The sequence below is a fragment of the Cynoglossus semilaevis genome, chromosome Z (genome assembly GCF_000523025.1).
Source record: "Cynoglossus semilaevis isolate Cse_v1.0 chromosome Z, Cse_v1.0, whole genome shotgun sequence".
Lineage (NCBI taxonomy): Eukaryota > Metazoa > Chordata > Actinopteri > Pleuronectiformes > Cynoglossidae > Cynoglossus > Cynoglossus semilaevis.
In genome coordinates this window covers 16,154,354-16,164,720 of record NC_024328.1, presented here as the reverse complement: position 1 = coordinate 16,164,720, position 10,367 = coordinate 16,154,354, and the positions used below count along the sequence as shown (strand labels likewise).

Sequence of the window (10,367 nt, the reverse complement as noted above, 5' to 3'; positions counted from 1 at the left end):
ATATATATACATATTTTTACTTCCACGTAATCATTTGACTCTTATTGCTTTTGCTGTTCCACTGAATTATTATGTCATCTGGAGTCTAAAGATCAGTGTTGTCATTAAGAAATCACATTGTGACCTTTGTGCTTGGTATTAATGTGACACAATATGTAAGACTTACAGTTAGACTTTGAGTGCCATTACTGAATATGTATGAATTGACATGTCGAACACTAGAGGGCGGTGCCACAGAACCCGTATCATAGGACGCGCTATTATTTCCAGCTGTGGATGGAAACTATTACTGAGCTGCCTTTCCTATAATGAGCTTCACAGTGCGAGCTCACACACATACACACATACAGTACAGACGTACACAGCTCGCTCCATGCACACAGTCAAACATTCAGACTGAATCACGGGCAGAGATAAAAAGACACTGTGTTGTCCTGACAAAGAGACACAGAAAGAGAGAGAGAGAGGAGTAAAGAGGAGCAGCAGCGATTTCCCTCCTTCTTCCTTCACTCTCCTTCTGCACTGAGGAGACCTTACTGCTCAGCCTGCAGCTGTCTCGTAAGTACTTTTGCAACTTCACACTTGGACTGGAGCACAGTTTGTGCTACTACCACAGAAGTATATTGTAATTCTTCAGGGCTCATTGGCAGCCTCTCCTGGTGTGCCTAGTGCTATTTTTTAATTGACAGATATTGCATTTAACACCAGAGCTGGGCACAAGTCACTGGAAACCACTGAGACAAACAGGCCTGGGCTGTAAAACCTTGTTGGTTTGGTTGTTTTGTTTCATTTGTTGAGCAACAGCTGAATAATTGTAGGAGACAGACACTGGTTCATGTGAGAAATAAATCTCCACAGTCGGAACCAAAATTTATGGTATGTGGTTGTTTATATCATGTGGTTTTTAGATGTTTATGGTCAATATATATATTTGATTGTCTTCTGCCCGGAGGAAATTTGTTTTCACAGTCTTGCACATACAAGCACCACAAGTTGATTGACCAAAAAAGGACAACACAGCATAATGACAGGACAGGAGTCTGATGAATCTCACTGACAGAGATTTGAGGGCAACAAAAATGTTCTGTTATCTGCGGCCGGATGGAAATGGAGCACAGCATGATTTCAGGGGTCGACTGGGGTCTTTTTCTAAATAGGATAATAGTGTCAATTTGAGCAGAGCTGTTTTTGATTTTCACAAGTGGGTGAATATATCTGCAACTATTAAGTCAGTCATACAGAGAGGCATCCTCTGGGTCACAGCAAGAGGATGCAGCAGTAGCAGCAACAGGCCCCTTGAGGATTTGTGAGATATTTATCCCATTGGAACAACAGGGTAAACCTTGGGACATGCACAGCTTCAAAGAATGTTGTTTACCGTTACAATAAACCCTGATGCTTTTTGAGTTAAGTCTCAGGGACATTTCATAAGTCCTACCTCAGAGCCTGTGGTACGAATGACTAACACAACACTACATGATGTCCTGTCCGGCACCGTTCGTTTTATCCACGACCTACACACTATCTGTGCTCTGCTATCTCTGTCTGTTTAGAGATGACTTCATCCTGTGATGTGTGAAAACATGCTCTATCTTCATTACGTTGAATAAAGAGGAGCTGGGAAAAGGCCCAGGGCTGCAGCCGTTCAGTAATGTAATCATTGATTTTGTAAGAGGTTTATGTCATGGTTTGTTTATTTACTGTCAAATCTTTTAATGGGCTGTGTAGTTACAAGCTAGTACATATCCAGGTCTTAACACTGCAGTATATTAGTGCACAACTGTGCTACAGTATCATACCTCCATGTTTTGTCTACTTGCTGTGCAAAACTGAACAGATTTGGTGATGATACTGTAGTGTAGGAGTCAAAGAAACACAAACAAGATAGGGACAAACTTGAACAAAGTCCTGGACCAAAAGCAGGGCGAGACCGTATCAAGACCAAGACCAGACTTGTACTGAGGCTAGGGCCAGAGACCCGCTTACTGCGTTTTTTTGTTTTTATACAATCTTTCAAAACTACTTTTATTGTAATGCGTGTAGCAACCCAACGTGCTGAAGCTTGTTCTGCTAACATTGGTTTTTTAAGAGAATGATAAAGTGTCCTTCGGCTGCTGGTTACCAATCATCCAGATTGGCTGTGTTTGAGCTGCTGTAATGTGATATAAGAATATATTCCTCCATGAAACATGTTTTGTTACAGCTCTTCTTTTGTGTGGTTGGTGACAAATGAACCATGAAATTCCAAATGCCATATACTTATCTTTTAGGTTTGTAAATATGAACCTTTATGTCCTCAGGTGTTGACAACAACTTTCAATCTGATAGAAAAATATAGAAATATAACAAAAATATAAAAAGGGAAAACATACTTTAAGATTTAAGTCTATACCAGTACCATCAGGTTGAGGAAACAGCTGATGGGCATATTTACAACACAATTACACAAGTGTGGACCATTTGCTGCTAACATTTGATGTTTTATCTTAGTATTTTAAAGTACTGTAGTATTTTAAAGTTTATGACAGTGAAGGTCTCACATGGTACAGTGCTGTATTTTTGGCAGCCCCCAAATAGAAAGTGTCACAGATCCTTTAAAAAGACAATCTATCTGCATAACCTTACCCTATTACTCTGCACTATTAATCTGCACTATTACCACCTCACCTCATCTGCTGCTAATTATATTACTATATTTATTACGTACTTCATGTATATATTTTTACAGACCATACCGCACCTTAAAGCTATACATGCACCTTATTGTTATTGCACCTTAATGTTTTTCATTCAGTATTGTCTATGTCTGTCAGCGCACGGGAAGGCGAGGAACGTAATTTCGATACCTCTGTATGTTCTGTACATGTGAAGGTATTGACAATAAAGCTGACCTTGACCTTGACCTTGTATAAAGCTGATTAGTTACAGTCACTCTGTTTACAGTCATCTTTCCAGGTGTCAACCAACCACACCCTTGTGTCTCCACCTGTGCACTTTCCACAACAATAAGTGTCAGCCTTAGTCATTATGTTTGATTGGATTGGACTGCGTTTAATGGTTGTTGTTACTCTGGTAATTTTCCTTTCTTTGAACATGTTTTGACGTATGAATGGCTATCAAATTTCTGAAATATTAAACAGGAGAGATATCATAAAGAAAATGTGCACTAGTTTTAGATATTTTTCTCCCTTCAGCTACAGCCATATTTCGAGATGACACATTTCTTCATGTGACAGGGTGGTTCAGGAGGCATGAGTCAGTATTTTCACACATTGTTTGGTCACCACAGACTCCTGACCTCAAACCCTGTTAGATTCTTCGGGTTGTGCTGGAGTAGAATTTGTACACAGCAATCTTATTGTTCTATGATTAATACCAGATTGCTGTGAAAATGGATCACACTCTACCCAAGTACAAATAGATATTGTGAAATAATGCCACAGTAAATATATGTCATAGTGTAAAAATAAAAACAGTTTAATGGGACTATAGGCTCTTTAAACAGGCTTCAGACTTTTAGGTAAGAAGAGGAGAGATATCAAAGCCATCAAATGTTTTGGGGAAAAGAGTAGAGAATTATTCGTTTCCGGTACTGTTTTTATTGTCTTCAATGAGCATTGAAAGGACAGAGGATGGAAATTTTAATCATATAATTTGTAAACATTGGCTGTTCCTACCTTGCTGATCCAACCTCACTGTAATGGCACAGATTAAGGAGATTCTCTTTACTAAAGTGTGGCTCAGGCCTGGAGCTGTTGGATTAACAGTTTGGCAAAAACAACAGAGTGAGGACAGCAGGCTCAGTAAAGGGATATCCATCCAGCCCATCCAAGCCAGACTACTTAATTATTTGTGTAAACTGAGAGCTTCAGTTTCACTAGAACATCCATGGGCCCACACAGTCCTGCTTCACCATTCTTACTGGGATGCTGCACTGACCCACGTTTATTTGGACAACCATATCAACACCTTATCAGTTCCTGGTTGGATTTATTTAACAAACTGGGATTGGAATTATTTTTTGCAAAACTAATTTTAAGATGATTATTTCATTATTATATTTAATCTTTGTGTTATTTGTTTAAATATGCCTGGAATTATGAAAATGAAGCAATAATATTTAAGGAGTCTTTTGATTCGAGTTTTTGTTGCAACGTAGAGCAGTGGTCTGCACCGTTCCCTGAAAGCAAGAAGGTTCTGAGTAGGTCTATAGATATAAGTGATCCAGATTGAAATAGCAATAAATATTAAATTTGGCCCATGACTTTTTGAGTTTGACAGCCCTGGTCTAGACCCTTCTATTACATGTTATTCCATGTCCTCTTTGGATTTTATGGCCTGAAGTCAAAGTACATGTGAGTGAGAAAGCTGTTTGCACTTACCTGCGTCCCTTACCTGCACAGTGGACCATTGTATCCACAGACATGCTGCTGCAGTGAATGTGTCAATTCAAGTTTTGCTATTTATCCTAATTGACAACAAATGCAGGGGAACTGGAGTCCTGCTTGTGTTAAGTGCATGTGTTGCATGAGCTAAGAATGAGTGTCATTCCCTTTCGTTTTTGTTGAACTCTCTGGCACCAAAGAATTTGACTGACTTACCAGTGCACACTTATCAATCTCCCACTTTGTATAATGTACTGCTAAAAACAAAACAAGCCTCAGTTTATGAATCTTTCCTTTAACATTGAATTCTGGGATAATGGGAGGAAATGTCAGTGGAGCTTGTGTTGTCAGTTAATGACAGTGCACTGTGTTGAGTAATGGTTCTGAAACTCATCCAGAATCACTAGAACAGACAGAGCTGCTGTTCTCCTCTGTAGCCCTTTAGTGAAGCAAAGACCTGGCCTTTGGACACACACACACACAAACACACACACACACATACACACACATAAGAGAAGAAGAGGGAAGGCAAGGGAGAGATAAAGTGAAGAGGGGGGCCATGGAGTCGTTGGTCAGTGTCAGGGCGGTGGAGGTGATGAACTGTTTACGTTCCCCTTAAGTTAACCCCACGCTGTGAAATATCACCTTATCACAACAATAGAGCTGCATCAGTGAAGGAGCTGCCCTGCCCTGACCTGACCGGCCGAAAACATGGTGGCTTTAGAACAGGGGCTGAAGTAGTGTTGCCATGACGACGCCTGTCAACCGGGAAGGCAATACAAGAGTTGAGAGAGACAGAGAGAGTGAGAGAGAAAGAGAGCGAGTGAGAGAGAGTGGATAAGAGAGAGGGGTGTGGAGAGATAGATAGAGAGAGAGAGAGAGAGAGAGAGATAATGATAAAGAGTGAGTAAGCCTGTGTGTCCTGGCCAGTCTCTGGAGTGATTAGGAAGNNNGTAGGGAACACTCTGCAGCTGGGTTTACGTGCAGGGCGCAGAGAGGCGTTCAGGTGCTGCGTTAAAGGTGAGTTCACTTTAACAGTTTAATCAGAAAGAGTGGGAATGAACTGGTAGACAGTTTTACATTAACCTGTTTACATGTAGAGTTGTAATTTGAGCAAATAAACAGATTTGAAATAAAATGTTGAAATATCACAATGTTTCTTACTTTGGTTAATTAACAATTCAATCAGTGCTGGTACCACACAGTTAAAAGGTCAATCGATAATGCATATGTTGTTTTTTAATAGTTTTTTTCTTCTGTCGTTCAAGAAAGGATGTGATAGATTTTTTACTCTGGATAAGACATAGATGGTTGCCTGTTTAAATGGGAACAATTATTACATCATGAAGAAGCTGAGACAAGTTTTCTGTTATTTACTTGGTGGTAGCAGTCATAATTAAAACAAATAACATCTGCTGACACTCGTTGTATGTCTGCTTCAGTAAGCCTATTACTGCCAGTCTGATGTTACTGCATTGTCAAATGGGACAGTCTTATCTTCTGGAAACGTCATCTTCATCACTCTCTACCACTGGTCAGAAAGATTTTCCAATCTTAGTGGAGTAAGCTTAGTATCAGTATTCATGTTGCTGATGTAGCTGTGAATTAGTATAGGGTGATAGATGCTGCCATATCTGCCAGTGCCCATAGAAGATAGACTGACTCTATTTATGTCATTAAGTTGCATAGACATAAATATTATGTATAAATATTTTCTACCATTTTATATTCATATATATGTGTATAAATATATATGTATGTATGTATGTATGTATGTATGTATGTATGTATGTATGTATTTATATATGTTCCACCTATATTTATATATACTTATTCATTATATGTCTGGAACTCTGTTGTTATATTGTTTTGCAACTGTTTTTTTTTTTTGTAAAGCTGAGTAAGTATTCATTTTGGAGAATGATGATGACTACTTTCTGTGGTTTGAACACACTGATCTGCAGGATTAGTGCTGCAGTGTCACTCAAGTCTTGGAGGGTTTCCTTTGTGTTACTTCCATAAACAAGTTGAACCATGTGACCTGCATGGTTCTGTTGCTGGAGATCATCTGCTCATGGCAAGTGCTGCCCCTTCTACAACCCAGCAGTAAGAAGACACTGTGGCCAGTTTTCCCACCATGACATCCCTCCTGCAGGTTGGGAACAGGCATCAGTGGGGGCTGTTCTTACTGTCAAGGAGATTTTCACAGCCCGTCCTGATTCCCTTTACGATATCAACAAGGGGTCTTGGTGCCAGCACTCATACTCATCAGCTGCGCTTGGCTTTGAAGATGCAAGATGACAGGCTGGAGGATTTGTGGAGGATTTCTCTTCCCCTTACTACTGATCCTTAAGATTTTACATCTTTGCTCTCATTTGAATTAGGGCTTACACTGGTGTGTGTCAGTTCTTGGAGCAAACCTGATAAATCTCAACTCGGTGCAGGGCTCCTCTGGGAGGGAAGGAGGCTGTGATTTATTCGTGCAGCTCCTCCAAGGGAACACAGTGCGTCCCCATTGACAAAAAGCACACAGAGCGACTCTTGCTGTTGCTCAGAGTGGAGGAGCACCATACAAGGTGGTAAAATACCTTCCCTCCCAACAAATGTGTGCATGTATCCCCTCAAATAACTGCATATCATAGACCTGCAGCCACAGGACCTTTTATGGGCTGTGTCCACACATCTGCTCAGTTGTCAACCAACAGCAGAAGGCCAGAGTTGTTGTGCTGTTTGCTTCATAGGACCTTTAACATCCCACACTTACCCATAGAGGGATGCGTTCAATGTGTTTAGACAGAAATGTCTGTTTTATTTATTCACTAAATGTGACTGGAATTTACGCCACTTTCAAAGAGAGATTTCTTCACTTGTTGTGTAACTTCCTGAACAGTCATAACATTAAATAGCTAAAAGGGCAGTAAGACTTTAACCCTCGAGTCTGTCGTGTTTTCTTGGGTGATCCAGGTGACAGCCCTTTGTTAGAAGATTAGATCCTGTTGTTACACATCAGCACATCGATTCCTGGTTATTTCAGGGGTGTACAATATTGTTCAAGTAATAAATGACTGCCTTAGACAAATAGAAAGGTTGTTATAAAAAAAAAACTTTGCTTGAGGTAAACTGATTTGGCTCTTTTTTTTAAGTGTGCACAGCAGTTTCCACTTTATGTGGAGTTAATGATTGATGATCACGTCTCACTGCCCTTCAGACAGAAGCAGAAGCTAACATGTATGCTAATGATTGAAGGTTCAGTTTTATTTACAACACTTGATTCAAGATTAACCACACAGTCTTCTGCACAGTTACCATCTGTGTAGAAGAATATATATCCAGGCAGTATACTGTATGCTGACTGGCCACTTTATTGGGCAGAACTGCTCAGTTCCTGGTATACTGTACTGTATAGTATACTGCAGGGGTGTCAAACTCATTTTCACCAGGGGTCACATCAGCAAAACAGTTGAAGGGCCGGTTTTAAATGGAACACTGTATAGATCAGGGGTCCCCAACCCCTGGTTCGTGGACCAGTACCAGTCCATAAGTCACTTGGTACCGGCCTGCAGTGGGACATAGTGCAAAAATGTGCTTAATTTTTTCTAATTTACTTCATTCAAAGAAAAAAACAGTCATATCCATTTACTTTCTTTATTTGACGATAATCTGGCAATATTTTAAAATTAAAGTCATTCAGACTTTGATACAAACAAAATAGAGTCGGGTATAGATGTAGCTCCTCCATAACAGACTAATACATGTATCTGCAATTGATTATTATTTATTCAAGCTACAAATATTGTTCATTGCTGTGTAAAAAAACAAACAACTTTTAATTTCATAGGTTGATAAACTCTGCTGCATGGACTTTATTAAATGCCTTTTAAGCTCCCGTGGGCCACACAAAATGGCTTGGTGGGCCGCATTTGCCCCCCCGGCCTTGTGTTTGACACGTATGGTGTACTGTATGTGCTGCCTTCTGTACAGCGGTAGTTAGTTGTGTTTGTGTTTTTCCTGTCAGCCTGAGGCTGGTTGGTCAGCATTCTTTGCTGTGGGATGATTTTGTACAAACTATACCAGTAGCTTCCTGAGAATGAAGAAGTGAAACAACTTTGAAAGTGCTGGAAAATAGAGTCATCAAGGTCAGGCTGTGAAGAAAAAAAGAGAAAGAGAACATATGTAGTTCCAGTATGTGGTAATGTTTTTATAGATACCATATATATATATATACACACTATATACATATATACACATATATATAAATATATAGATATTTATCTATCTATATATATATATATATATATATATACATATATAGATGTGTGTGTATGTATATATATATATACGGTATATAAGTGGCATTATTAACTTTTGTAATAATGCTACTTTAACATTAACATTTGGTTTTAAAACCTCCCTCTGGGATTCACGTGAGTCACAGGGTGTGGTCAAAGTTCACCAACCCTAAACCTGACTCATCAACAGATAACATTTATTTTTTTGAACCTGAAGTTTACTTGGCAGTTCCACTGAGATTAAAATATCTTTCACACCTGATAAAAGAGTGATAACAGAGACTAGGTCACAGAGTGAGAGTAAGAGTGAGGTTACAGAGACGAGGAAGAAACACATACACATTTAAAACTCTTTTCACAGTAATTTTCATTTCCTGTTTGTAGTATACTGCACTTACCAAGGTTGTGTTATTTGTAATGTCTGTACACAACCTCTACCCTGTGAGATCTTGTCTTCCCCCTTTATTCACCTTTCTCACTAAGTTGATTTCAGCATCCCCTGGTGGACCCACTGGTATCAATTGTTGCATCGATGATTATTCTACACTAACATCTGCTGCTCACAGATGAACGGAAACATTTCCTGGGAACAGAGGAAGAGATTTCCTTTCTAATTTCCCAGGATTCTCATATCCGATTCCTCATTGACCCTGCAGCGAACTCACATGTGAAAGAAGGGTGTTTTTTTACCCAATCGGACGTGCTGTGTGTCTAAAGTTAGTTCCAAAGCCACCGTCTTCTGAGACAAAGACACATGGGCCTTTTATGGCTCTGTTGTTCTTCCATCACATCACATCACCCAGCCAGTGGTGATCATGGACCTTTCACCCAGCAGGGGTGCCACTTGTAAATACCTGGGCTCTAACGTGCAGATATTTCAGAGCAGTGGCATCAGTTGGAATCACATACCACCGATCCTTTGGTCTCTGGGCTAAAGCTTCACCCTTCCATTGGTTACTGAGTCTCAATAATTACATAAGAATGTACTGACAGAACCCAGAGAGAGCCAGACTTCACGAGAAGTATTTTCTAGCCTCGATATCATCACAGATTTGTCCTTATTAGGCAGGACGGAGTTGAGTGAAAAGGGAATGTGTGCAGTGCTGGAGTTTCTCTCTGCTGTGTTTTTCTGTGCTCACCACAGATATGAGATGCAGAGACAGTGTAATGTTAGAGACAGAGTTTACTCATCAGCACGTAACTCCCATCAGTCACTGAGATTCAGTGTTAAGTCCTAAGAGTTGGAGGACAGACAGTTACCATACAACTGAAATGCACTGTTACTTTGATAGTGTCATCATTTCATTATTCTTCAAGGGTAAAGAACATTAATTGGAATGACGTGAATACTGTTCAGATATTTATTTAACAGATTTATTTGAATGTGTTCTTGTTGTAGATACTATACTATAGACCATTAATGTTGATTTGTAATAAGAATAGAAAAACTATGTATCCAATTATTACTATGTATTATCATAATATAGTGTTATTATAAGTGGCATAACACTATGATTTTATTTAAAAATGTCTAAGATAAAAATAAACCAAAAATAAACAAAATTGGACACAAGATGCATGAAGAATGATGTAGCAATGGTGCTGAGAAGAGAAGCTGTGAAAATAAAACTGACTGCTGTCCAAACCCACCCCAAACATGTATCCAGAGTGAACGAAATGCACTCATTCACAT

At 39.5% G+C, this 10,367-nt stretch overlaps 1 protein-coding gene across 6 annotated transcripts in view; it reads left to right on the top strand.

Moving 5' to 3' along the window:
* Positions 1-319: 319 nt before the first annotated feature.
* The window catches only part of sorbs3 (sorbin and SH3 domain containing 3), a 31,410-nt gene continuing 21,362 nt past the window's right edge, over positions 320-10,367 (top strand). For 5 of the 6 annotated variants that reach the window (XM_025053112.1, XM_025053115.1, XM_017043302.2 and 2 more), the window contains exon 1: positions 5,339-5,405. The gene's annotated coding sequence lies outside the window, so the exon portion shown is untranslated. Of the gene's footprint in view, positions 559-5,338; positions 5,406-10,367 lie in introns of those variants that run through there. The other variant, XM_008336659.3, reaches the window with a different exon arrangement.